Genomic DNA, 25,142 nt, shown 5'->3' with positions numbered 1-25,142 from the left:
CAGCTGCACTGGAATCTATACCCTTGACGTTTCAAGGGTTTGCATTTGCAGTTTCTATCATGCGCGGTGAACTTGGATGACTGGGCCCTGCGCTGGTTTCCAAGTTCTCCGCGACCTCTGAACTCAGAGTTTCAAGTCCTGAGGGTGTGGCGGGGTGAGCTGGTTCCTAGCGCGAAAGTTATCTGCTCAGCCTCTGCTGCAGCCAGTTGTTGTCTGACAGGAAAACTGGGTACTGACTGAGAATGTGGTTTCTTTTGTTTTGCTGTTGTTTAAAGTGAAAGTTGAGGAGGTCACTTCTTTAACTCGTAGGAGAAATGGGAATCGGGATAAAGCCAGAAGTCTGCGCCAACAGCTCAGTGCTTTGCAGTCATGAGGATTTCAAAACTCTCAGCCCATGATTCTCCAGAATTTCCTGGGGGTTGTTGTCCTAGTGTCCCGAGGAGGAGGCTGGGCTGTGAAGACCTAAGTGGGGAGCCTAGGTAATTCTGGGGACGCCCTTGACCACTGCCAGTTAACTGCTCCTGGGACCTTGAGCCTGATGTCTTACTGTTGCTGTGCGCTGGGCAGGAAGCTGCGCTCCTTGGCAGAGAGGAGGGTGGGTGGGGTTTTTGGCACCCCCTGGTGGCGATCACGAGATGCACCAAGAGCCCTGTGACCTGGACTGAGAAAACAATCTCACCAGGTGGGGAGGAGCATGGACTCCACACAGGGCAGTAGAAACAAGCCTGCCCCTGGGCAGGGGCGGGTAGCACCGCAGGGAGCGCTGCTGTCCTCACACAGTGGATGACCCTCCATGGAAAGGACTCTGGAGGCGGCCTGCAGACGCTTGGTGCAGGGCTTGGAGAGGCTGTCTGGCGCGGTGGACAATCGTTCTTATAGTCATCTGTAAAATCTGGGTTTGGCTTTCCTCAGGGCAACTTTTGACTTTGAAAGTTGTTCCAGCATCCTGGGTTTCAAGTAAAGAAGTTTCCTTAGTTGCCCAAAGCAAGAGAAAATAATCCAGAAAAGCTTCCCACTCTGGAGATGATGCCGCATTTGTGGAGCTGTACATCGGCTCTGAGAAGCTTCCTACCGAGGTCGCAGTGGAAAATGAGAGGAAGCGGGGAAGAAAGCAACCATGTGTTGTTCTTTCCTATGAAAAAGCTGCATCAAATTATCCACAACTTGATTTACACCATTTGTAGTTGTAGTAAAGATTTTTTTTTTTAAAGTGGATCTTTTTCAGCATCTCCCTTTCTGATAGAAAATATTATAACTAGCTTTTGCATAGTATATACTTTTTGTCTACTACTGTCCTGTGTGCTTTACAGTATCCTTAATGTGAACGTTGGTTCCAAAGTATTTGCAGTGCTATTAGAGTAGGGTAACTAACTCTACTGTTGGGGAAACTAGGACACAGAGATTAAGAAACTTATTGGAGAGGGCAGGTCAGGGAAATGCTGGGGCTGGCCTCAAGCTCCTGGCTGTCCAGTTCTTGTCTGTTCTCTGAGCGGCACTCTGTGTCCACTGCCCAAACTAAAGGCAGGAGTAATGCTGCGGCACTTCGGGGACTTTGAGTGCTGGATGTCTCAGTGTGCTTTGAAAGAACCCATCCCACACTCTTTATGTCCATGAAGTGCTGCATTGAATACTACTAGCAACTCACAGTGCTGATATCTTTTGTGTTTCTAGAGGGCTCTTACCTGATCTTACGAGAGGATTCTATGTGGTAGTGTCAGGCTTTCTTTCTTTTTTTTTTTTTTTTTTTTTTTTTTTGGGGGGGGGTGGGACTGGGGATTGAACTCAGGCCCTTGTGCTTGCCAGGAAAGCATTTACTCCACTGAGCCATCTCTTCAGCCCTCCTTCTTTTTCTTTCTTTCTTTTTATTTTTATTATTTTGTTTTTTAGGCTTTCTGTTAAATAACTTAGTACTAAACTGAATTTTCCCTCCTCTCCCCTCTCCTCCCCTCTTCCTTCTCGCTTCCCCTCCCCTCTACTCCCTTCCTCTTTCCTCTCTTTTCCTCTTTCCTTTTTCCCTCCTTCCCTGTCATTCTTTCTCTATTTTTCTTCCTTTTTTCTTTGGAGTAACGGAATGAAACTCTAGCCCTTTATTTTTTATTTTGAGACAGGGCATTGCTAAGTTACTACATTGCTTGGGCTGTGCTCAGACTTGCTGTTCTCTTGCTGTAGCCTCCCAGAGTGCTGGGATTATGGGCCGGCCTGTGCCAGCGAGCCTGGCTTGTAATTTCTTGACCTTTATGATTTGGCGTAAGTACAATTGATCTGTGTGCATCTGACCTATGATAAACACCTATCAGATGTCAGAGAGGACTGTGCTCACTGACTGCTCTCCGTGTGTTAATGATGCTTCGGGGGCCCTCCAGGGTGCTAAGAGTTCTCTAACACAGTGGTTGACACATTGTGTGTGTGTGTGTGTCCCTGTTCATATAGTGGGTAAACTGACAGCACCCTAACAAAATTTCAAAAATTCTATGAAAATTAAACTGCAAAGAGGAAGGAGAGTCCGTTAGAATGCAACTTCCTCAGTAGCCACTACTGAAGTGTGCCTTCTCTCAGTACTGTTGTCCCTCGCTCCCCATCCTAGACAAGCTGGCTTTGAGAAGCAGGGTTAGCTTCACCATAAAACTTGAACCGGGGCCCAACATTTGCTGGCGAAACCGCAGAGCCAGGAGCATTTCTAGTTCTGCTTTTCCGTCGCACGCATCACTTCCTCCGCCACTTCCTCTGCGTCCCAGCAGTCCGGCTGCTGGCTCTGTACTTGTGACATCTGAGTCATCGCTCACAGCCCTCTCAGGTCAGCGGCAGGAGCTGGCTCGGGGGTTGATTGCCTCCCACTTCCGGAACCTCCTCCGATCTGTACTTTAATTTTCAAGTGCCACCACTCAACCCTAATCTGCGCTTCAATCACCGCACGCTGTCGAGGTTTGTTTCTTGAGCCTCGGATCCTTCTCTGTTTCAATCTACACTTTGAAAAGTAATTTCTGCGCTGGGGATGTCGCTCGGTGGTAGAGCTGTGCTGAGCACGCACAAGATCCTGGCTCCAATCTCCAAGACCAGCACCAATCAAAAAGTAATTTTCTCCTGCGCGTTTCTTCAATGTCCTCCTCCCAGCAGCAGTCCCCAGGGTAACCCTCCGCATCCCTTCGTGGTTCCCGCCTCCTTTGGATTCCTGATGGAGGCTGGATCGCTTTGCTCACCCACACGAGGCCCAGATGCACTTCGCTTTGGGATTAAAGGGAACTCAGCCGGCCCTGAAGCCTGAAATAAGCAAGCTCCCATTGTTAGCAGCCCAGTGCTTGGTTACATTTTGACCTCGACTTTTCGCTCGTTCTGCTTGTTATCTCGCGTCCTCCTTGTGACTTGGTTCTATTCGTGCTCCGCAATTCATGGTTCTAGTTGAAATATGACAGAATCGCATGTTAATTGTTTACACTTGAATGGATTTGATTACAAATTCTTTTACGTGACCACGTATTTTTAACAGAATAAAGCTAATATGAATAGATATAATGACATTTCATTTCCAAGAGAAATGCCCGTAAGTGGCAAGTTAAGAAGCTTGCAACCCTATGTTAATTCCTTCTACCCTAATTTAAAAAATCTTTTTCCCCCTAAGTCTGTAAGTCTGGGAATGCCTATTGGAAACAATAGCTTAAAATAATAAAAGACACAGACTGAGGAGAGAGGAAGAACCACAGCAGACAAGTTAATATATAATCAAACTGTGCTTCTTCACTTGTATGCATGAGTATGTTTTCCTGTGATAAAAATAAATACATTGCAATTTTTTCCAAAAAGACTTATTTTTTGTGTTTTATTCAGATCTTTCCATCTTAGGTACATGTATTCAGTTACTGTATCTCAGAATATAAATTCTTATAAGTATTGAATATATGGTTTTCTTTATCTAGAATATTTCTGCGTCTCAACATGTAGTTAATACATCTATAATGTGTGTATAATCAATATTTTTTAGTGGTGTTTTAGAATAATTCTTTGTATTTCTAGGCTTTTACATTTTTTTCTTATAAAAATAGAATATCAAGCATTTTACCAATACCGGCATCAGAAATCATGTTTTCATAAGTACCAACAGATAATGGCCCTCCGCTGTCTATTAGAAGATGCCGTTTGCATGTGTTAGGGACAGCACTGTTTAGATTCCTCTTGGCTCTGTGCTGCTACTTGGACTTACGGCCTCCCGGTTGGTCCTGGAATTTGCCAGAAGGAGAAGCTAGCCTGAGGCCACACGCAAGCAAGGCAGGTGTGTTTTGGTGATCTTGTCAGGTTGCCAGCTTGGCAACAAGACAGGTCGTCAGTTATTTTATATTCTAAAGCTAGCATTAGCTCTTCTGTGTCCCAGGCATGCCTCCATGTTCAAAGATAAAAATGCTGTCCTCTTCTTGGTTTTGATGGGTACTTGGTGCAGTAGAGAAACAGGCAGAAGGAAGGAGGGAAAGGGCCTTTATTTTCTTTGAGGACACTGGAGAGAATGTGGGGAAGAAGGAGGAATTCTCTCTTTGGGAACAAAGGGACGCTGAGGCTTTTATGACCTTTTGCAGGGGTGGGGTTTGGAGGGGATGTTTAGATGTACCTGAGGGAGGTGATTGGGGGTCTTCCCTGAAGGGGTGGGAAGGGTGGAAGTAAATTATGCCTTGGGCTAAGTTGGAGAAGAAGGGGATGGTGGTTTTGGGAAGGTGGGCTTTTGTTTTAAGGGCTTCAGCCATATTAGATGACCACATAATGATTTTAGCAATTCATACTAGGGCCAGAACCTATCAGGTTTTACCAAAATTAAAGAGAGTGTGTGCGGTGGGGGCAGTGGAGGACTTTTGCTCAGAAGGGAGGATGGGGACTGACACAGTGCCTGCACTTCCCATCCTGGCTCTCCAGTGTTCCTTCCTTTAAACTTTCCATGAATCTGTGATTCCACTTTTTTACATTGAAGAATTGTCAACTCATAAATTTAATAATTTCAAAGGAGCTTTGCAAGAGAATATCAATTTTTCACCGGAATGGAAGGATATTGCCTGACATGAGATACAGTGGAAAGGAAGTAATAAACTTCCTATGCAGCTACTTTAAACTTCTGCAGGGGTAAATTGCTTAACCTGTGAACTTGGTCACAATATTCTCTAAGAACAAGGTGAGATGCAGTGTTTTATTTCTGAGGTGTCTCACAGGCTCACCCTACCGCAGACACTCTGAACTGACATCCTGGGGCTTTGGTTGGTTGGTTATTTCACATTTGTTCTCATCTTGCCATATTTAAAGCCAATTCAAGATGGAAATGCATTTCTTTCTATCAAAAATATAAAAATAACAGCAAAAAATGCAGTAGTGCAAATAGGTGGAGGTGTGTTATCCCCCATACCAAGAACTCAAATGGGGAGAGACGTACTTCGTGTAATGGTTTTAGAAGATTTAGTCCACAGTGAACTGGCTCTAGGGCAGAAACATTATTGCAGGAGGAAGTGATGGGGCAAAGCTGCTGGGTCCAAGGAGGGTGGGAAGCAGGGAGGGCAGCATCAGAGAGAAGGGACATGGGCTCGGCGCAGCCAAGGTCGCGCCTCGGGGGCCCAGCCATGCCCACCCAGCATGTGCTGCACCATCCTTGGCAGCTTCCAAGCAGATCAGGGCGACTCCATCAGCCGTGGCCATCACAGGCCTATATGTGAGCTTATATTATTGAATCGTCAGTTCCTACAGTATTACATTTGCTGTAACAAAGTGTTTTGTTTTTTGAAGAGCAGCAACTACTAACAATATTAGGAAATACTGCTGAATAACAATTTTAGCTAAAGGTCACTGGATTCTAGGAGAGCAGTAATTGCCCGTATCCAGGCAACTGGAAGAGGAGGACGCTCAAGCTTTCAGTGGTCTGTGTTGCTCTTACTCAAATGACTGGTCAAGGTAAGGGACCGGCGGAGCCCCCACCGTCATAAGTGCTGGAGTGGAAGAAGCATAAATACGTCTTCGAGTCCCGCGCTGCTCTTGTCCAGGCTGCTTTGGCCTTAGGCTTCGAAGCATCTCTAGCCAGGACTGACTTTTGTAACCATAGAATGACTGCCACTAAAGTGTTCCCAGTGTGACTGTCCTCCAGTTCCACCATGCCGGGTTCTGGTTGTGCCCAGGGTGGCCTCTGATCCTCAGGACTCCTAATCTGCATGGGCTTTCTTGCTGAATTTGTTAGATTCACTCAGTTTTTAACAGAGCAAATTATGAAGCCAGAGTTCACCAGAGTTCTCAAGTAAGTGAAAGTTATAGGTGCTGTTTTACAAGGAAATGAGACATTGAGTAAGGGGGAAAAGAGAAAAGGCAGGTTGCTTTGATTTTAATGCATGAGGGCTGGCCAAGACAGCTCAGCAGATTAAAGCCCCTGCTTAAGCAGACCCAGGGGCCGGGGGTTGATCCCTGGCCTGCTGTGCCAGGCCTGCCCCCAGGGCACACTGAGGCAGTGAATGAGACTGGGCGTGGTGGTGCACGCCTGTAATCCCAGCACTTGGGAGGCTGAAAAACAGGAAGGATCACTACAAGTCCTATCTGTGTGGTGAGACCCTGTACTAAATACATACAAAAATAAAATAACTTTAATGCATGTAGTTAATTCTAGTCTCAAATGCTTTTCATAAGCACATGAAATAGAAGAGGAGTAAACAACCACACGCTTGGGACCAGTTCAGGTGTGGATGAGCTCTTCAAACATGTTTAATGCAATGGGCTCTTTTTCCTATTACCCCCCCCCCTTTTTTTGACTCTTAGACTGTGTGTGTTGGTTAGATAATGACCTCAAATTAAATAAAAGTTCTTACCCCTGGAACCCATGCACATCCTTTGTTTTTAGTACAGGGTCTACAGGATCTCACTATAGATTGGACTCAAGTGATCTTCCTGTTTTCAGCTTCCCAAGCACTGGGATTACAGGCATGTGCCACCACGCCCAGTCTCAGCATGCCCTAGGGGCAGGGCCAGCATGGCAGGCCGGGGATTGAGCCCCCGGCCCCTGCGTCTGCAGGTGCTTCAGTCCCCTGAGCTATCTGGCTGGCCCTTCCATGAATGTCCTTTGGAAAAGGATCTTTGCAGATGAGAGTAAATTAAGGATGTGGATATGGGAGATTTTTTTGGATTATCCATTTGTGTTTTAAATGCAATTAGAAGTGTCCTTATAGGAATAGAAGGAAATTTGACACACAGTGGCCAAAACCCGTGATGATGGACGCAGAGATTGGCGTCTCCTGGCCACAGAGGAATGTTCGCATCAGCTGAGAAGGCGGTGAGTGGGGGATGCCAGTATAGTGGCTCTCCCCGCCAGATTGTGGCTCAGGGATCCTGACTTTAGACCTCGGGCCTCCAATCTGTGCCACAGTGAACTTCTATTGTCTTCATCCGCCAAATTTATGGTGATTAGTTATAGTAATTGCTTGACACCTACCTAATAGAAGAGGAAAGAAAAAGAAAGATGAAATAGCAATTCAGGAGGACGCAGCCACCCAGTTTAATTTTTTGAACTTCTTTTTGTTTACTTTTGTGTTATGGACGCTTAAGCCTGGTGCGGTTGCTTTTCTTTCTGAAAGCACCTCCCCAGTCATGTCACTCATGTTTGTATTGCCATTGTGAGGATGAATTTGACGTTCTGTTTGGATTGTTTATAATTCCATCCACATTGTTGGCACACAGTAGGTTCTTAATAAATATTTCCACATGAGTACACAACTACGTACAATGTTTTTCTATCAGGGCTTTAATCTACTGTTCCAGGTCTTTTTCTCACTACCCTTCTTGCCAGGGGGGGCTGGGAAAAATCAAGTTGATGAGATATAAAAATGAATAATAACTACAATTTCCCCTATGAATAATAACAGTCCAGATGACAGATGGCACTTGAATAGACTGATTGCATAATAAATATTAATTGGAACAATTCTGTTACATCTCTTAGAGAAGAGAGGCCGATTAGGACAAATCACATGTATATTAAGGATTTGTTAAAAATGTACTTCGAAGTATGTTCTTAGGGTCTGTATAGATGTAACTGGAATGCGTCCTGTGTTTTCAGTATTCAACTATGCCTTGGTTTGCAGAATGTCAGCGAGGCTTTGGGCCATATTTTAAAAAATATTTTAGAATAAGCATTGAAAGAAAAGCCGACCGTGCAGCTGCATATTGAAATTCAGCTACTTGCTGAAGGCTTAACCATTTCTCCTCACCTGAAAGTAGTTTCCGGCCAGTGCTTTGTTCAAAGAATTTTGATCTGGGGACATTAGGTTTTTAAGACAACCAAGTAAACAACATGGTTGATGTTCTTATTTATTTGATAGAGGGTCTCACTATGCAGTTCAGACTCGTAGTGATCTGACTGTCTCAGCCTCCCAAGTTCTGGGATTATAGGTCTATCCCTGGTTTCAGTTGCCAGCACGGCGCCATTAGTGTCTTGGGGCTGGCATGACATGTTGTACTGGGGACCGAACTTGGGTCCTTGTGATTACCCGGTGGGCACTTAGGCTGCAGAGCTATCCTTCCAGCTCAACATGGTTGACATTCTTTCACAACTTTTTCTTGTAAAACACTGAAGCACTGTGGCCAGCTGGCCGTGGCGGCACAGGCCTGTAAGGCCAGCCCTCTGGGAGGATGAGGCAGGGAGAATCACAAGATCAAGGTCAGCAGGGACAATTTAGGAATTTGGTGAGGCCTTATCTCAAAAATAATAAAAGGGCTACAGAAGTAGCTCAGGATGAAGGCTTTGGGTTTAGTCCCCACTAGTGTACAAAAAAAGGAGAAGCAAGTAGAAATATTTTTCTAATGGGCTAGTGAATTCTGGTAAATCTTTAATGTGGGTTCGAAGTTTTAAATTTAGAAATATTAAAAGTTCCTAAGCTCAGGCCATATTACAGGCAAATGTATCTCAGCCCCTTGGTGAGTCAGAGGTATGAGTTGAATTTTGTTTGTTTTGGTGAAATTCCCTTGTGGTTTTAATGACATTATCACAGTAAAGGAAATCAGGGTCCACTGTGCAGTTCATACTGAAGTTTCCACCCAGGGGCCTGTTCTGGTGGTGTTTTTGTCCTGAACGCTGATGTGTTTGGGCAGTACCTCTCACAACAATGCTTATTTTTGCTTTTAATGTTCAGCAGTGTGCAGGCATGAGAGCTCTAAGCGTTCGTAGCTTCAGTGATCTTAACACTGTCTCCCCATCTTGCCTGGCGTCTGTCGAGGGTGTTGCATCGTCCCAGTGATGTTTTCGCTGACCAAATGGGTAGAATGCAAGCCAGTGATGCTGCATGGCCATCCTTGAGCGCAGATGTTACATTGCTGTGCCTTTAGAAAAGAGATCAATGGAACTCTGCAGGTCTGTAATCAATAATGCATTTAAGTTCAAATATGTGCACAGAGATGCGAGGTAGAATTTTGCTTCATGTTTTATATAAACATCATTCACACCAGCTCCAGAGGGCTGATGCGTAGGGCTCCCTGGGGCTCCTTGGGGCACAGTTGGGAAGCATCCTGGGGTGAGATCCTGTTCTTGCGCCACAGAAGCATCTTTCTCATCTTGTTTTGTTTTCTTTTCTTTTTTGCCAGCTCAGCCAATCCTGAGGGTGGGGCTGGCGCAGCATGTGGTGCCTGGGATGGAACCTCAGTCCCCTGCACCTGCCTAAGCTTACCTAAGCAGGCACTTTAGACTGCTGAGCTATCTTGCCAGCCTCACATCTTTCTCATCTTGCATCAACTGCTTGGCTGGACCCTTGGTGGAGCTCTAAGGTACAGTTGGTCAAGAATACAGGGATGATGGTCATGCACAAGCTCTATTTTTAGAACCTTCAGTTGTTGGCATGCTGTTTTCCCTTTCCTCTTGTCAGTAAAATTGCTCCCAGCTTTGACAGCTGTTGTATGTTCTACGTGGGAAGCTGAGATCTTGGCTGATGGAGTGAGGAAGGGCGAAGGTGGGGAGCAAAGGTTTCTGCAGGGACAGGACTGATGGTGGTTAGAGGAAGTTGTGGCTCGTGACTGGCACTGCAGAGGAGAGAAGATGCAAGTCTAGGGAAGGCCCTGAGCCTTTCAAGGCACTCTCTTTTGTGACAGAGTTTGGAGAAGGGAAGTCGTAATAATCCCCATTATGTGCCTGCTGCTAAACTTGCTGTAAGCATCTGCATTCCAGCGTAGGACATTTCTGGACATTTGCCCAATAGCACACACAAATCTAACCAAGAGTGGAACCTATGTGTTTTAAAGCAATGCCTTGTGTTTCAGGACATAAATCTTTTCCTTCAGCACGCTTAGCAGAAAGAATAATAGTTGGCACCAAGACTAGCTGGCCATAACCATAAACAAGTAGGATTTTTATGAGCAGCAGAAAGAGTAGTGAAGATTATGAGCCAACAAAGGTAGCTGCCATTTAGACTTGACCTTTGGTACAGGACTCTAACATTCTCTCTTAATTTGCAATTTTAGATCTGCCCTTGGATTTATTTTATCTATGTTCAGTGATAAAAAGTTCAAAGTTCCTCAGTATTTTCTTTTCCTTTCCTTTTTCTTTTTTTAAATGTGCAAGCAATTCTTATTTTCTGGTTCTTATTAATTTTCAAGGATAATTTTTATTTTATGTTTTTGTGTATAGGGGAATCTCATTTTAAGGGCTCTTGTCCTGGAGAGGTGAAGCGTCTGCTCAGACACACTCACATCCAGCTGATAGGGGAAGGATCAGCACCTACGAGCCTGATTAATGTCACTCCATGCAGTTTACTTCCAGCCAGTTTAAAGAGGTGTTGATCCAGGGAAATAGCTCAGTGGTCTAAGCACCTGCCTGGAAAATGCAAGCACCCAGGTTCGATCCCCAGTACTGCATGCCCTGCTGGCCCTGTGTTGGGCACACTGAGCTGGCCACCGGGCATGTTGGCACATGCCTGTAACCCCAGGGAGGCTGAAAACAGGAGGATCACTATGAGTATGAGCTGCATAATGAAACCCGGGACCAAATACATTCAAAAAATAAATAAAGAGGTGTTGTTAGACTAATCTGAGACTGAGACCATGCAAACATGATATTTATATGAGGCCATGAATGGTTTGAGTCTTTCCATTTTCACAAAGGATGGAGAAGGCGTGGTTTCCACGTGAGATCTGACCATGGAGATGCTAAGGGTGCCGCGGCTTAGATAGCACCCATGGCTCATGACACCCAGTGTGTGCCGAGGACACCCTTCTTAGAGTCAGTGGTTGTTGATAATGAAAGTCCAGTGGCTGAGTCCCGTGAGCCCTGTTAATGGATTATCCATGATGGAGGTTTAAGTGGTGGTAGTTGGCCTGTTGCCTCCTCTGCAGTCCATGGGGTCATTACCCTCTTGGGTGGCCCAGGAAGCAGAAGTAACAGTCCTCAGATCGTCACTGCGTCAAAGAGGCAGGCTACTTTGGCCACAGGTTTATTGCTTTCTCATTAACTGCGAAAACTCTGGCCAACTGTGTAAGAGGTAAGCGGGCTTGGCTGCCCTGGGCTCCCCTGCGCTTTCCCACTTTTGGTACCATTTGGCAGCCTTTTCTGGAGTTTAGCCAGGAAAGAGTCCATGTCTGATACCTAATAGGATGGATCAAGTGCCAGCATTCGTGATGAGAACCAGGGTTTTGGGTGGGATTGCTTTGTACATTCAGCAACGTCTTGGTCACAGTTCTCATTGCTGGCGTGCAGTACCTGATGCTCACAACTCAAAGGAGCAGAGGCTTAGTTGGACTCTCAGTCTGCAGTGGATTCAGTGCATAGTCAGCTGGCTCCAAGGCAGGGCTCCATGCTGGAGGGGTGAGGAAGAGGGAGAGAAGCAGCTCATGGCATGGTGCACAGGAAGCAGAATGGGAAAGGAGGAGCTGGAGGTGGGCATGTAGACTCTTCCAGGTCAGCACCCCAGTGACCAGCCTCCTCGGTCTAGACCCCCATCTCCTAAGGGCACATCAGGTCAAGCTCCAGAATCGGGCCACCTTCTACCTTTGGTGGACATCTGGCTCTAAACCACAACAAGCAGCAGAGGCTACTCATTGACCAGTCTTTACATGTGATCCCATTGTCCGTTCATCTTTGTCCAGAGGAGGGTAGACTGTGTGCCTATTAGCTAAACTGAGAGTAGGGATTGGCCCAGAATCATAGCACAGGTAGACATGGTGGGGACACCGCGGGGGAGTGCTGGCCTGGGTCCAAGGGAGCAAAGGCAGAGGAGAACGATGCAGACTGGTTCTTATTCCTGCGGACATTCTCACGCTCATACTCCGAGGGCTGGGAACCCAGGCTACTTCCTTCTTTATGTGGTAGACCCCTTTACACCAAGGAGGGAGAGGCCAGGCGGCTGGGCTCCAGGAAACGCCCTTGACAGAAATGCTAGCTTTTCCAGGTAACCCCCCTTGCATGGGCTTTTTGCATCACAGTGCCAAGCAGTGGAAAGTTTACTAAAGCTACTCCCAGAACTCTGTCCTCTTGCAAATGTTGGGAATGTGCTCCAGGGTTGTGTTGCCAGCTTAGTGTCAAGCTGAGCACCCAGATTCTTCATTGGGAATGTGTGTGGGGGGTCCATGAGCTGAAGTCACATTGCTTATGGGGCAAGTATCGCCCTCCCACAAATGAGGTGAACTTGCCCCTTGTTCCTCTGTTTCTCAGCTGAAAGGGTGAGATGGTGAGGACTACGTGTAAAAATACCTGTGCAAATCTTTAAGAGTCTTGGTAGACAGTGAAAACTGAGGAAATATGAGCTGCTGATATCATTTTATGTTTGTGTTCCCTCTGGCTGATTTATGCCCTTACCAGGAATTTTGGTTAAACATTTTTAAATGAAGTATAGGGATGACTTCTAATGAAAATCTAGTGGACTATAGATGCAATCACCTGTATTGAATATGCCACAATGAGGCGATGTTATGATTATGGACTCAGAGTGTAACTCAGCGAGGCTTTCCATTGAAGAACTTCATTTAGTCATATTCCAGAAAAATCCAGCACAGTGCATTTTTTATAATGTCTTACAAAACCATGGAATTTTTATGATTCAGCAGATACAGTGTTGACCTTCTCTAATGCCTTGATTTACAAGGAAGGAAATAAGCCAGGAGACTGAGCGACATTTCCAAGATGGAGCCCTGAGAGGCAGAGCCAGGCAGGCCGCCCAGACGTGTTCTCTCTGAAGTGAATCTTCATGCCTGCCTCCTCGCTGTGCCCCATTACTTGAGTTCTAGGTGGCTGTAATGAGGACTTCACTCACTACCTTTCATGTGGATAAAAAGTACTGAACTGAAATTTTAGGCAGATTAAAAAATACTTTTGTGAGGTGTATTTCCTTTATGTTGGAGAGATTAGAAGCTTGAGGGAGAGTTGGGAAGAAGCTCAAAGCCCATCTGTGGTGATCATCTTTTTCAAAGAGAGAGAGAGTGTGTGTGTGTACGTGTTACTGTGGGCCTTGAGGTTGCTTGACCCAGAGTCCTTTGAACTTTCTGTCCTTAAGTTGAGTAGATTTTTTGATTATATTTCCCTTTTCCTTTGTGTATTTTGGTTGTATGTAAGACGGTCAAATAACTTCAGGAAATGGAAGCATCAGAGTTGTAAAAGTTGGTGAAGCCCATTTTGGGCTGTAAAGTGCATCCGCAGGTGTGAAGTGTGTGGTATTCTGGACTCTGGACTGTGGTGTTTTTTACAGACCGCTTTAAAGAGTTAACTGATGGCATATTAATTAATTGATTTTTTTCCCTATATTTTAGGGGAGGGCCTACAGGGTGTTCGGAGTCTCACTAGATCATACTCAATGATCCACCTGTTTACAGCCACCCAAGTGCTAGGTTTATAGGCGCACCCCACCATACCCAGTCTCAATCACCATCTCAGCGAGCCCCGGGGTTGGGGCTGGCGTGGCAGGCCAGGGGATCGAACCCCTGGCCCTGCTCCTGCTTGCAGGTGTTTTAATCCTCTGAGCTATTCGGCTGGCATGTTAATTTAAAAGAAGGAAATAGGAAAGACAATAGCAAATAGTAAAAATAAATTCATGAAAATCGTGAGATTAATATTATCTGATCATTCAAGACTTATATCACTGAAGTACTGAGTACTAAAAATTAGGAAGGAGACAGATGATTGTGTGTTTAGAGAATATGGAATATGGATGTGGTGACACACCTATAAACCTAGAGCTTTTGGAGGCTGAGGCAGGAGGATCGCAAGTTCAAGCATAGTCTAGACAACTTAGTGACTAAGTAAGATCTGATCTCAAAAATTAGAAATTCTTTAAGAAAAGGGATAAGGATATAGTTTAGTAGAAAGGTGCTGGGTCAGTACTGAGCACCACACCAAGCCAATTGACCAAACAAACAAAAACCCCAAGAAGGTAAAACAGTTGTGAAGGCCTGCAAGATGAAAACGTGAGTTCAGACTGGATGTTGTGGTCAGGGCTGCAGCTCAGTGGCACAAGCACCTGCCTGGCAAGTACTAGGTCTTGAGTTCGATTTCTGGTACCAATAAATAAACAGATGGAATTACGATTTTCTTTACTTGAACCTCCCTATATAGTCATAAAATAAAGAGAGAAAAATCTCTAAAATAAATTTGATTTGAATCCACAATTCCAAAAGCCTGCATTTGGGACATGAATTTGGTTATTTGATTTAAGAATGGTCTTGCACAAGTATTTCACCCTGACAGGCTGGAGATGGATCTTTGACTGTTGAAAAAACAGCAGCAACAACAAAAAACAACAACAACAACAAAAACTCCTCAGAGACTAGGAATTGGATAATTCCTTGAATTTTTATGTATGAAAATTGTAGCAAGGAAAAATTTCTACTTTTAAGTAGTGAGCGGCAGTGTGGAACATAGAGTGTTCTTTCTGAAATTTATGCAAAAGTATGTTTTTAAAAGGAAAAATATTTTTCTGGTGTATTACAAAAAGGTAGCTCACCTGTGGGTTTGAAAGAATTGGGGCAGAAAGCAGAGGGACCTGAGCTGCAGGCGCCAGGGCTGCCAGCCGGGTACATCCCCGGAGACTCGGTTTGGAAAAGAAAACGACATCAACAGGTGATCTAAAGATGTCCTTGTCTCTACACATCTGTCACCATCAGTACTTTCAGGTGTCAGAGATCAAGATGAACCCAGAGCCTGAAAGCTTTACTGATGATACACATGGGAATCGTATTTTGAGAAAAAGGCACAAAACTTGATTTTTCAGGAAAGGGCATTCTCTGTAGACACAGCGCGTGAACGGAGAGGTCACTGACAGGGGCAGCTTCGAAATTGACACCTTCGTTAATACAAAAGCGAAGTTGTTCAGTATGGGGGCATTGAGTTAGGGGTGTGATCAGAAAATTTGGGGCAGTCATGGTAATCAATTTCTGCGCAGCTAGAAGTTCATTGAATGTAAATAGGATGCAGCTAACGCCGCCAAAGTGACATAGATGTGTTGAGTTATAAACCATGAGCTAAGACTAAGGAGGAGCCAGCAGCAGTGTTAACTAGGACAGGCGCGAAGCGAGGGGCGGTGTGGAGTGAGCTGTGTCGGAATTGGTATCCTGGGCTCAGAGTGAGCGATGTGGGAAGGACGGAACCGACAGAACAGGCTGCTGCAAACCGGTTGTGGCTCAAGATGGGGAAAAGCAAGCCGGCAATTTTTGGGGCTTGAGTTAATAAGGCTTGGCCTGTGGCCCTGGGAGTGGGGCGGCCTCATAGGGGAGTCGAGTCAGCATCCCCACTTAGGGAAGAATGTGCCAGGGTGGGTCAGATCTTTTGGGGTGTTTCAACTCAGAGAGTGATGAGAGGAGGAGGCTTGTTTCTGAAAGCAGCTGTGTTGCTGTTAGTAACCTGCTGTGAGCGGATCACCCCATGTCTTAGGGGTGCGCTGCTCACAGGAGGAATGAGGGTGAGTCAGAGTAGAGCGGGGCCAGCCCTTCTCCGAGGGGCCCGAGGGGCAGGACGGCCCTCTGAGCGCACCTTGGCATTCGGGGGTGTTCAGCAGAGCCTTTTGTTGGCAGGGCAGGTTCTAGTTGTCCTCCCCACCCTACAGTTTCAGGACAATCCCGCCATGCCAGGAATCGTCTGGTGTCTGCATGAGTTTAGAATGACTCAGCTGGCATTCCCAAGGGGTGCCACATGCCAGCGAGTCTCATCTCTGCCTCTGCTAACTTATTTCTCTTCCACACAGCATCTATCCTTGTTCCTTTAGATTTTGTTTCTTTTCTGAGAAACACTTTCTGGCCTTACTTTTTCCAAATCTAAACTTACACGTTAGAAGCAGGTATAAACTGCCGACTGCATCATTCATGTCCAGTCACTGAAGTATGTATTTTCTATTATCTTCACATTCTCCCAACCTGACAAAGGATATATGCATACCCACACATCTCCACAGAGAGATAATCTATCTTAACTTCACTTCAGGGGCCGGGGAGATGGCTCAGTAGAGTAAGCGCTTCCCTGGCAAGCATAAGGGCCTGAGTTCAATCCCCGGTTCTGGAAAAAAACAAAACAAAACAAAAAAACCCTTCACTTCAGAATGGTAAAGGTGTAGGAAGATATATAACCCATTTCCTGGATGGAGTCCAAGGCTTGTAGGCCAGGTAGCTCTGGCAGCGCGGCTCCATGAACACAGTACAGCACTATAATGAAGTAGGCTTTCTGTCGTAGTGGAAAGGGTCAAAGCCTGGCATTATTACGTTGGGGAGTGTAGAAACCACCACTTCTGAACCCAGCATGTCCTGGAGCAGGTGGAGGCAAGGGCAGGAGGGGCCCCTGAGAGGAGCTGGGGCCCTGCCGGTGCAGGTGCACCAGGGACGCGGTGGTCTGACTCGGCAGCCCATGGAGGCCGGCAGCTGCAGGGAAGGCAGGTGCCCTGAGAGGTGAAGTGTGGTCTCGCCGTGCAGTTCCGGCTGACCTTGCGCTCACTTTGTGGCCCAGGCTGGTCTCGGACTTGCAGTGATCCTCCTGCCTCAGCCTGAGTGCTGGGATTACAGGCGTGCTCGACCACTCTTGATGAGCACATACATTTTAGCAGGGTCCGCATGACTCTGTAATGAAATAATTGTTGGAAGGAAGGGCTCTTTCAAATATTTTTTTATTCTTTTTCAAAAAGTAAAAAAATCAAAACAGGAAAAATTACAAATGATACAGAACTCACTTAAAGTAATATGAATTTTACCATATTTTCTGTAATATATAGTGTTGTCTTCCAACCAGTTGTTCATATTACCAGATATATGCATGTAAAATTGGAAGAAGAAAAAGCAATAGATGTTTAAGAAATTAAGAAGAGAAAAAGTACAATTGAGAAAAGAAGACAAAACAAATTAAAGCATTAACGGCTTCTTTTCATAGACCATAGACTAATTGAACTATCTATAACTGTATCCCTCTGTCCTGAAAGTTTTATTTTGCTTTGTAAATTATAAGATTATACTGCCATCCATCACTCGTGTGAACATTCTCTTTTGAAACACGGGAAAAACGTGTTACCTGCTAGAGTGATTTTCCTTTCTGTTTGAGCAGACTTTTTGTTGTTACATTCGTTTTGAATTACAGAATCTCTTTCTTCCACTTGTAAGCTTGCATCATGCGTTAAAGAGTATTTAGACTACTAAATAACGCAAGTGACTCTAGACAACGGGAGAAAATGGGAGTGTCAAAAAAATGAAACCTCCATTAAGGCGCAGGTGGGGTTTCATAGGCTTATGCTTTTTTTTTCAAGTTTGATTTTAGATCAGAGTTTTAACTTGATAGCTCACATTTAGAACACACTGTGGTCACACACCTAAATTCTTAGGGCCTATTTTGGAATCAAATTTAAGGACAATTTCAATAAAAACTACCCATACTTCAGTCTAGAAAAAGTTGCTTTTTATAGAAGGGAGAAAAAATATAAAATAAACATATATAAAGTTCAATTGAAAAGGAAAAATAATTTCTACTTGCAGTGTATAACATGAATCGGCAGGGCCAAAATTAAGTCTTATGGTAAGTATATTTGGCCTAACTTGTATAACACTTTTCCCCTGTAGAAAATGTAGGGATTATTTGGAGAAGTAGAAATAAACAATAAATTGCTTTCTGAACAATGCCTAAAGATAGTTTCATCGATATTTGGGTGCATGTTATGAATTTTTCGATTGTTCTCTAGAAAGTTCTTGTCAAGCATAACTCACACTGTTCAGAATACCAAGTTCACAGAGGATAGATAACAAGGGAGGGATCAATTCTCGGGAGCCCTTGGCACATGGATGGTCTCCTTCGTTTTTTTTTTTTTTCTTTTCTTTTTTTGGCGGAATCGGGGATTGAACTCAGGCCCTTGTGCTTGCCAAGGAAGCGCTTATCCACTGAGCCATCTCCTGGCCCCGGATGGTCTCCTTTGGACATGAGCCTGTTGCACCATTTCAGTTCTGTATCATGCTTTTCTTTATTGATAATCTACCCTGTAGGGCAGGTAGCTGTTCTTACCTGAAACACTTCAGACCAGAGGTTTTCAGGTTTTTTTTTTTTTTTTTTTTTTTTTTTTTTTTTTTTTTTGCAGAACCAGGGATTGAACTCAAGCCCTTGCACTTGCCAGGGAAGCGCTTATTCCACTGAGCCATCTTCCCAGCCCCGGTTTTCAGTTTTTATAGTCTGTGTTTTGGACTATTTGCCTAGATGTTACTTTCAGGTTAAACATTTTTCATTTAAAATTCTGAAATCCAAAACACTCCAAAATCCACACCTTTTTGAGCCCTTGCCCATTTTAGATTTCACATTTTCAGTTTGGGGTGCTCAGTCTACACTGGCTCTTTAAGTAAATTCTCTCCCGTTCTCATAACAGGCAAAGTAGGCCTTGTTCTTTTACTTGGTAGATAAGGAGATGCCTGTTGAAAAGGTTGGTGGCTTTGCCCAGAGTTATGTTTGCAGTAAACTGTGCGGCTGTTGAATTCCAAGATAGCTGCAGGTGGCCTGGCAAGGCCATGTGGTCCCTGAAAGGCTCTCACCACCACTCTCTGAGTGACCAGAAGGTTGGGGTCCGGGGCAGCAGCAGGTTGAGTGGAGGCCAACAGGGCTGGGTTGGGGGAGGGGAAGTGGGCGGGGCGCTGGAGAGGCTGCTCCAGGGACTGGGGTCCAGATAAGCCTGCCGCATGCTCCTGCGAGAGGAGCCAGGTGGTGAGCAGGGCACTTCAGTATAGGTGGCATCCCTAAGTTAGACTCACATTTATTTCCAAGCAGGTCAGCAGGAGAGGAAGAAGACAGGCGGGAAGTGTTAGCCTGCTTCCACGTGCTCATTCTTACTCCCTTTTGATAGGTGTGCGTGTCTTTCTTCTCTTCCATGGACAGGGAAGAATGACACTGGCCTCCCCTTGCTTTGCCACTGTCCCCGTGTCTCGCACCCTCTTGTCGTGTTTTCTGACTCTCCCGTCCGTCCGTGCACATTTCCCAGTGCCCAGGAAGCTTCTTCCTCTTGGCCGGGAGCCCGGGCAGACACGGCCAACCTCATGCCCTTGGCTGCGAGCCTGCGGACTCGCTGAGGTTCTTGACGCTTCCTCTTTGCTCTCTGTGTATCTATTGCCTTCCGCCTGGCAGATGGTGACCCGAGAGGAGCAGCCAGTTGCCCTGGCAGGTGCCCCGGGTCGCGCTAAACGCTTCCTCCAGGAGTTCACCACTCCCAGGGCAGAGAACTTCCAGGAGAGGGCTTCCTCCCTGGGCGTCTGAGAATATATATTTCTTTTTATGTAGACCTGGCTAATGTTGGACTCCGTACTGTAGGTTTTAAATTATTTTAAATCTCTACTCTGCAGAAAGCATTTTGTTAAAGGCATAAATGAGGAGCTGCTGGTTTAAGGGCCAGCAGAGCCGTAGTTTGGTTCTGCCCCGAGAAGTACTGAGATGCCCCTGCTCTGCAGATGCCGCTGCGAGTTTGGAGAGCATTGAGCAACAGAACCTGGAGATGCTATCTTAGCAATTCTAATGGAAGAGCCCTTGCTCTCTCCTTCTCCCTCTCTCCCCCTCCCTTTCTCTTCCCCTTTCTCTCTCCCCCTTTCTGTGTCTGTCTGTCTCTCTGTCTGTCCATCTGTCTGTCCATCTGTCTGTCTTCATCCCCTGCCCCAGCGGGGAGAGGGCACTGTGGGATTCTTTACTGTCCAGAGTGAGAAAAGGGTTTATTTTATTTTTTTTTTTTTAATTTAGGAGAAAAGGAAGTACAAATGAATTTTAAAGTAACTATGATTTAGAAGTTCCTCAGTAGTGTGAGGTTTATTGACACAAGTTACTTCTCACATTTTCTGAGAGTATGAGTTTATTTTTCTTACCAATGGAATATTGGTGCATGAATTGGATGGCTCAGTGTAAAATCTACACCTCATGCCTGATTCACAGGAGGAGGTGCTGCTGCGCATTTGCAAGGAAGAGGAAATGGGCTTCTCCTAGGTGTGGAAGAACAGAATTAGGGGTTCGAGTCAAGAAGGACTTATGATCTAATTTGTGGGGTGAAATGGACACATGTGCAGCGATTAGCAAACTGGCAGGGTGATTTACAGCTTTGCATTTGCTTCGAGTCTCTGCCCCATGTTTTCAAAGGAGTAGTGCCTGTCAGTGCATATGTGTATCTAGTCAGGGCGTAAATCAGGCACAGGGAGGGGGCTCGGAAGGAGTTAGCTGGGGAAGGTGGGAGCAAGCCAACCCTGCTGTCAGGTTGTGGGGCTTCCTGGGACTGGGATACCTGGATGTGGAGAGGGCCAGGGATGGCGTCGGTGAGGCAGGAGGGGATGCTCCAGGGTGCGCCACAGGGGCTGAGGAGCCACCTATGTGTTGTCACAGTGCTCCGACACTTGCTCTTTTTTGGTGTTCCCATGCGAGCACCCATTCTTGGAAATTCCCTCCTTCCTAAGCTGTGCTGGTAGCTGAGCTCCTCTCCTGAAAGAGAGGGTGATGTCCAGCGCTGCCGGCTTCAGAGGTGTGCACAAATGTCCCTGCATCTGGTCCATGGGAGAGCGGCATTTGGGGCATAATTCCTGGCTGCATGACATTGTGGCAGGCACCCAGGCAGCTTTTACTACATACCCTTCTACTTGGTCAGTGTTCAGTTCTGTAACTTGTTATTAAAAGCCTTGGTAAGAGTAGATATGTGGCATTTGTCATCATCCCCTGCTTGAAGAAAGTTGCGGTGTTCTGTGAGCAGTCTCAAGGCTCATCACACTTCCAAAGAGGGTGGCCTGGTTGGTTCTGTCTTCCTAGGTGAGACAGCAGGGACCCAGGAAGCTGTGTAACATGGGCAAGGTCCAAGAAGACAAACCAAGTAGTCATAAATGGCACCGCCCTCTGTGTAGCTTGGAGTGCTTTTTATTATGGAAGGATTTTTCTGAAAACAGCTAACTCAAGATTCGGCTCTTATCAAATACAGGAGTGACAGCTCTAGGTTGTCACTGGTTAGAGTGTGAACCTTGAGATGGCTTCCTGACCCTTGCTTTGCCTTGCTTTGCTTTGCTGTGTTTGGTGCCCGTGGGGGAGAGAGTGGATGTCGAAGTCAAACAGGTGTTTAGAAGAGTAGAGAGGTGGGAGGGAAGAGGCCTACGTACTCCTGAAAAGTACCCGGCTTTGTTGGCAGTTCCATTTGTCATATCGCCAGGTTCTTACAGTGCCTTGGGCAGTCTGCCCAAACGTGCGTACCGCTGAGCTGCCTTCTCCCTCTCCTGCACCTTCTTTCGCCTGTCCCAGCCTTGCACCCCACCTGATTGATTTTCCTAGCACTTGTCGGTCTTTTTGTTTACTTGTTTATTCCTTGTCCCTCTCAGCTTCACAAGAGCAGTGCCTTTGTCTTGTTGGCCGCTGTCCCTAGGATTGGGAGAACACTATGTACATAACGAATGCTCGACACCCGTGCTGAGCAAGTGGATGCGAAGACACAGCAGCTCGGAGTCCTAGATACTGTATCTAAGATCCTGTGGAAAAGGATAAAGCTAGGGATCAAATTCTGCTGCTGACAACTCTTCCTGCACCTGAGCCCTGCTCCTCACTTCCCGCAGGTCCCCCTGCCTGGGAAAATTTTGGTATTTTGATACCAGTTGAATAAGAAAAGTGTGTTCAGATTTTTCAGTTGGAAAGCAAACTTTTCTAATTTACAGATGAGGACACAACCACGGTTCATGCTGCTCTGTTCACTTCCTTCTTATTAAAGCAAGACTGTTTGATGTGCAGTTCACTTGTCCATAAATGGGGGTGGGTGTGACAGAGCGGGCCATGCCATATTAGTGCCATAGCATGAATGGAGTGGGACAGAGAGAGTAACTCAGGTACGCACAGGGGCAGCAAAAATCCAGTAGTACTAGAGGCCAGATGGGAGCAGGAGGTGCTATGTTCCCAGGGGCCAGGCCCCAGCACCCCCTGCCTGCTCACAAGAGATAAAGGTAGTAAGCAGTCTAAAAGTGCTGACAGCCCATTGCCAGACAAACGCAGCGCTTCTGCCTGCCTGATCTCCCCCATGGATCCCAAGTTTGCCACTGTAGCGGTCATAGGTGTCATTAGCAACCCTTTTCTTTTGCAAAGGTTCAGTAAGTGGGACCACGTGAGAGAGCGAGTGTGGTGGTATCGCTGAGGCTGATTGTGCTTTGGACCGGCCTTCTAGATCAGTGGGCTGAGCTATCAAAGTTCACAAAGGGAAAATAATGATCTATAAAAGAGAATTAATTGTCTGCCTTTATGACCCTCATGATAATAAGGTTGACAGGTCATATGCTTTCACTGTGTGAGTGCCATCTGTCCTGATGGCAGTTCCTTGGGCATGTCATGTCCTGCCTGGGAGTCAGGAGGTCTGCTCAGGGCTTTGACACAGGCGTGAAACGTGAGGGTGTTAACTGAGAAAAGTGCCATTTAAAAAAGTTTGTTATACTAAAATTTCAATAGTTAAAAGTCCAGATTTTGAGGCCTGGGCCACATAGGGTAGCATTTTGTGCAAGGATTTTGAGCCTGGTTCTTTTCTTCGTGCCTTCAAGTCTTGCAGTGCCACTGCGGGCCACTTGTGTTTGCCTCTTTCTGGCTCTGAGCACACTGATAATCACAGTGCGTCGGCTGCCTGTCCTCTCTGGTTCACCTGTGAAAAATGACTGGACCTAATAGTCCCTGGAGTCATTTTGGCTCTAAAATCCATTATGCATTGAGTTACCCATAGTGAGGATGGAATTTCAGATTTTTTTGTTTTTTGGCGATAAGAGCATAGCTCTGGGCTCATTGGCCTTGGTTGCACCCTTCCTGTTGCATCCCTATTGATTTATTTCTCTAAGCCTCAGTTTCCTTATCTGTTAAGGGGGTTAATAATCACTCCTTCTTCCTCTTGTTGCCATCATTGTTCTTGGCAAATTATCCAATACCCTTTTGTACAACATAGCATGTAGGCGGGTAAAGTAATAAAACCTCAGTGAAATGAGCATTTGTACTGGAGGTGCAGCGTGAGAGTTTCCTCTTTCCTCAGTAGATTTTAGGCTTTGACATATCTTACTCCGAATTGTGATGTGCTGGGAACAGAAGTTGGTGGGGAGAACCAAGGCTACCCTCATTCCTAGGTCGGAGGCAGCGTGCCTCTCCATGTGTGGCCAGTGCCAGGTGCATAAGGGGCCGACACCACTGCTGCTTGTAGATGTTAACTAAGCAGCTGACCTTGCCAGTATGGCTGGGCAGATGTGGCTGTGGACCCCGTGCCATGGTCCAGAAAGGCGATTCCGTGTGCGCGTGGGCATTCGGAGGCCGTCCGATGGCAGCTTTGCTGTGGAGCCCAGTGTTTATGACCTCAGATGCTGCAGTTGTTCTCATGGGCTAATGGGAAGCGTCTCTGCAGGGAGGAACAAAAGCACCTCTCCAGAAGCATGCTGCTACCTCATTCAAGGAGAGAGGGTGGTGATCGATTAATTGCACCCACTTCTGGAGGAGAGGGAGTGTAGACACTGCGGGTTTGTTCCGAAGAGCTGAGAAGGGGGCACCGTGCTGGATGGGCCGTTCACAGCAGGCTGCTGTCCCTGCTGAAAGAGCAGCCTGTCCTTGCCTGCTCGCTTTGATCTTCTGCTGTGTTTGTATCCGTGTGTCCCAGCTCCCACATAAAAGAGCACAGCTTGCTCTTCCTGACTTGACTTCTGTGACCTGTGCAGAAAACCATTTAAAAATGCATTTGAAGGCTTTTGCATGGTGTAGTAATTATGCACAGTGGTTTTTAATCAGTTGACATCCAGTGAGAAGCATGCCGAGGGGCTTATGCTCCAGGGAGTGGCAGCTTATGTGGATTGTGGGAAGGCCTCTTGCTTGGAAAGGCATTGGTATTCAGGTAGGAGTGTGTGTGAGTGTGTGGTGTGCTGGCAACGGTAGGCAGCCTTGACAGCATCACCAGGGAAACAGGACACAGACAACTACCTTGTGGGCTTGAAACTCGCTCCAAGCAGCTATGGGATTCTGAACAAACCTCAGGGCAGTTGTTCCCTCAGGTAGGCTGGTGGGCTGAGAATGTCGGGTGGACCAAGAGTGGAGAGCAGAAGAGAAGCCACTTATGTTCTCCTGTCATGGTCTCGGGAGAGTTTGGAGGAATAAGCAAGTCTCACTGCTGCCAACTTGGGCTGTAGATAGTCATGGCCGGGAACCTTTACACAAGAGAAAGTTCTGTTCTCCAGGAGCTCATTGTTCAGGTGAGGAGACCGTGGTGTACCCTGGTGCAGTGACTGTCAGTGGCCAGGCAGCCCCTGGGAAGCCAGCCTTGCATCCAGACCTCCTGGGCCCTGCCCCTGCTTTTGTTCTTTCCATCCCAGTAAGCATAGACTTTGTTTGTGGTTTTCTTAAAAGCAGTATATAATTACTCACAAAATCCCAGAAAAGAAAGAGGAAGTGTAAGAAATAAGCAAAAATCATTCAATGCTATCAAAGCAGCTGCTATAAATACCTTTATATTCATCTTTTTAACAAATTAGTAGTCTATTGTACATTGTTTTGTATCTTCTTAACATTTCATTTACTTCCGTTGCCACATCTAATCTGAAACATCTGATTTGTTTTTGCTGTCTAGCAACCCTGAATATTATGAACTGTTTGCACAAGTTCTTCTTAGTCATAGGTAGAAGCTCTTTACAGATTTGCCATAGTGGGCTTTTCAATTTTGCAGGTTTCGTTTCCTTTTTCTGCTCCTCCTCCTCCTCCTCCTTCTCCTCCTCCTCCTCCT

General features: G+C 46.1%; 1 protein-coding gene across 3 annotated transcripts in view; it reads left to right on the top strand.

Annotated features, from left to right (window-relative positions):
* Positions 1-25,142, top strand: part of Arhgap18 (Rho GTPase activating protein 18) — a 124,154-nt gene that overhangs the window by 19,263 nt on the left and 79,749 nt on the right. Inside the window, exon 1 of one of the 3 annotated variants that reach the window (XM_023714257.1) lies at positions 24,344-24,417. The exons of 1 other annotated variant lie outside the window; for it this stretch is intronic. The gene's annotated coding sequence lies outside the window, so the exon portion shown is untranslated. Of the gene's footprint in view, positions 1-24,343; positions 24,418-24,556; positions 24,616-25,142 lie in introns of those variants that run through there. One more of the 3 variants, XM_023714258.1, reaches the window with a different exon arrangement.

The sequence above is a fragment of the Octodon degus genome, unplaced genomic scaffold (genome assembly GCF_000260255.1).
Source record: "Octodon degus isolate 3935 unplaced genomic scaffold, OctDeg1.0 scaffold00034, whole genome shotgun sequence".
Lineage (NCBI taxonomy): Eukaryota > Metazoa > Chordata > Mammalia > Rodentia > Octodontidae > Octodon > Octodon degus.
Note: the sequence above shows the minus strand (reverse complement) of the source record. Positions and strands in the feature narration are given on the sequence as shown.